Consider the following 3,115-nt stretch of genomic DNA (forward strand, 5'->3'; position numbering starts at 1 on the left):
TCCATTCAGCCACTCATGTCTTTTGATTGGCACATTTAGTCCATTTACCTTTAAGGTTATTATTGATAGACACTTTTTGTAGTCATTTTTATTTCTTTTTGCTTGTATTCCTCCCCTTTTTATTTCTTTTTAGAACAGTCCCTTTAGCATTTCTAGCATTGCTGGTTTGGTAGTGATAAACTCCCTTAGCTTTCTTTGTCTGTAATGCTCTTGATGTCTCTCTCTTTTTCAGCCTTTAAGGTTCTCTCCTTGTCATTAATGTTTGCCATTGTAATTATGACATGTCTTGGTGTGGGTCTTTTGGGTTCATCTTGTTTGGGGTTCTCTGTGCTCATGTGACTTTTTTCTTCCCCAAATCAGGGAAGTTTTTTGACATTATTCCTTCAAATAGGTTTACTAATCCTTGCTCCTCTTCTTGTCATTTTGGCATCTCTATTAAACATATGTTGCTTCATCTCATGTTGTCTCAAAGCTCCCTTAGGCTCTCCTCCTGACTTTTATTTTTTTTGTCTAATTGCAGTTCAGATTGGGTGTGTTTGTCTGCCCTGTCTTCTAATTCACTAAATCGGTCCTCCGTTTCTCCTAGTGTACTGTTGAAACCTTCCTTAGTGTTTTTTATTATAGCTATATAACTATTTCCTCTTGATTCTTATATAAGTTGTTGATTTTCTCATCTATTTGATTTATGAACTGTATGACCCTTAGTCTGAATTCTCTTTCTGACACATTGCATGCCTCAATTTCATTTAGTTCCTTTTTTGGTGATTCCTCCTTTTTTTCTTTGGGGGTTGTTTCTTTGTATCCCCATCTTTGCTCTCACCGAAGGATCTAGGCATCAAGTTGTGCAGTGCCCTGGGTTGAAGCAACAGGCTGTGCAGTCATCAGGCCTGGGGTCAAAGCGGTGGGCTTGGTGGTGGCTTGCATGGTCACCAAGCCCAGGGTTGATGTGTGGGGCTTGGTGACACCTCATGCAATCATGGCACCCAGGGCTAGAGTGGTGGGCTGGTGGGAGGGGAGCGTGCTCTGGAACTCACAGGATCCCACAGACAGGGAGGCTGGAGTCCCAGTGTTCGTGGGTCTGCGGCCAAGGCAGCAGGTGGCTGGCCGGAGTGACTGTAGGTTCCCAGGTGGTGTCTGAGGGCACCCTGAGTGGTGATGAGGCTGGGCTCCCTGGCACAGCAGCTCTCCCATTCAAGATGGCATGGCTGTTGCAGCAGAGCCAGCTGCCCCGGGTTTAATTGCAGTAGTAGCAGAGGCTGTCCAGCCAGGTGAGCCCACTTGACCAGCCCCCAATTGTCCTGCGTGATCTATCTGTCCCTCACTCACACACACAGACCCACCCCACACGTCCACACTCTCCCCTTTCACTCCCTCCCCCACCCACACTCTCTCCCTCACTGCCATCCTGCCAGCCACCATCTTCAAAAAACTAATTCATAAATTTTAAATTGTGCACTGTTGTGCTGTTCTGAGTAGTGTGGTGAAATTTCATGCTGTCCCATTTTGTTCTGCTGGGCATGTGAGTCATTCCTTTGTCCAGTGTATCCATGGCTACCTGTCCATTTTCTCTCTCTCAGTAGCTATCTTGATTATAACAGAGAGAGACCACATAACTCTTATTACAGTATGTTTTTTATCTTATTGTAAATTATTATTGTTAATCCCTTACTGTGCCTAATTAACAAATTAAAATTTATAATAGGCATGTATATAAACATATGAAAAGGTGTTGTATATATAGGGCTTGGTACTCCATAGTTTCAGGCATCCACTGTATGTCTTAGAATGTATCTCATGTGCATAAGGGGAGACTATTATATATCAATTCTCTTTGTCCTATGTCCTTTCTCAGATTCAGCCAGTAAGTCCACCCTGGACCTATATTCTCTATGATAGCTTCATGACTACCTTACCTATATCCCTTACTATTTCTTGCAAAGACAGGTGGGTAGATGCTTTGGAGAGAACTCATAAAAGTTTTTTCCTGCTTGCTATAGTATTTCCAGTCTTCAGCTGAGAATGAGGTTGAAGGAGGAGATTTTTAGATAAAAGGAAACACTATAAAATTGTTTTCTAGAAGAATGGGAGACTGAAAGAACTAGAGAAACATAGTACACTTGTCAAGAATCATTACTCTCCTTTAATGGAGAGTGAGGCTAATCAGCATGGCTGTGTGTTCTGTCAGCTGTTGAGCTGTGTATGTACAACTAGGGAATAGAGTTCATATTTTTCTAGCTAGTATGATAAAGAGATTGGAAAGTGAACTAAAGTCATATGCAAGAGAGTGATAATAATGAATAATAATAAAATTTAAGCGAAAAAATGCAAACATAGAGGGAAATAATTGAAAATTTCATGGGGTCGATATGAGCGTCTGTGACAAAATAATGGTCACAGTTGAATTGAAATTAGTGTATTTTAGGGAGTAAGCTGATAAGAGGTAAGTATCAGGAAGAGGGACACTTGAAATGCAGGTTATGGAGGTCTGGCAATGATTAGTAATAATGAGTCTATGCTGTCACCATAGGAACAAATGTCTGAGGTCGAGGTGGAGAACAAGACATTTTGAAGAGGGAAATGAGGTGTTCCATGGATCATTTGTGTGAATACTAACATTAGCAAGAATCAGAACAGGAAGAGCTCTGAGGAGAGTAAGAGTGAGTAGGGTGCTAATGTCTCCAGGGAACAAAGTGGAGTGACCCAGGCTTTGTGAACTGCCTCAGCGAAGCAGGCCATGGGTGATGTTATAGTATAAGGCCATGCTATTCGAAGTTGGGGATTTTTAGGGAGGAGGGAGGTATAATGTCTGAGAAATCAATGGTTCGAAGAGAGAAAGAAAACAACCATCATTTTAGGAAACCAAGATGGTGGCATAGGTAAACACCAGAAATTGCTGCCTCCCACAAAAATTCAAAAATACAACTAAAAGACAAAACGGACATCATCCAGAACCACAGGAAGGCTGGCTGAGTGGAAATTCTACAACTAGAAGGAAAGAGAAAAGCACACTGAGACTCAGAGGAGCTGTGGAAGTGCAGAGGTACTGTGGCGCACGCGGCAGGAGCTAGCGACTGAGGACATGGCTGTCTTTCTGAATTAGGGGGGAGTCACAAGC

This window comes from Myotis davidii, unplaced genomic scaffold (genome assembly GCF_000327345.1).
Source record: "Myotis davidii unplaced genomic scaffold, ASM32734v1 scaffold296, whole genome shotgun sequence".
In the NCBI taxonomy this organism is placed as follows: Eukaryota; Metazoa; Chordata; class Mammalia; order Chiroptera; family Vespertilionidae; genus Myotis; species Myotis davidii.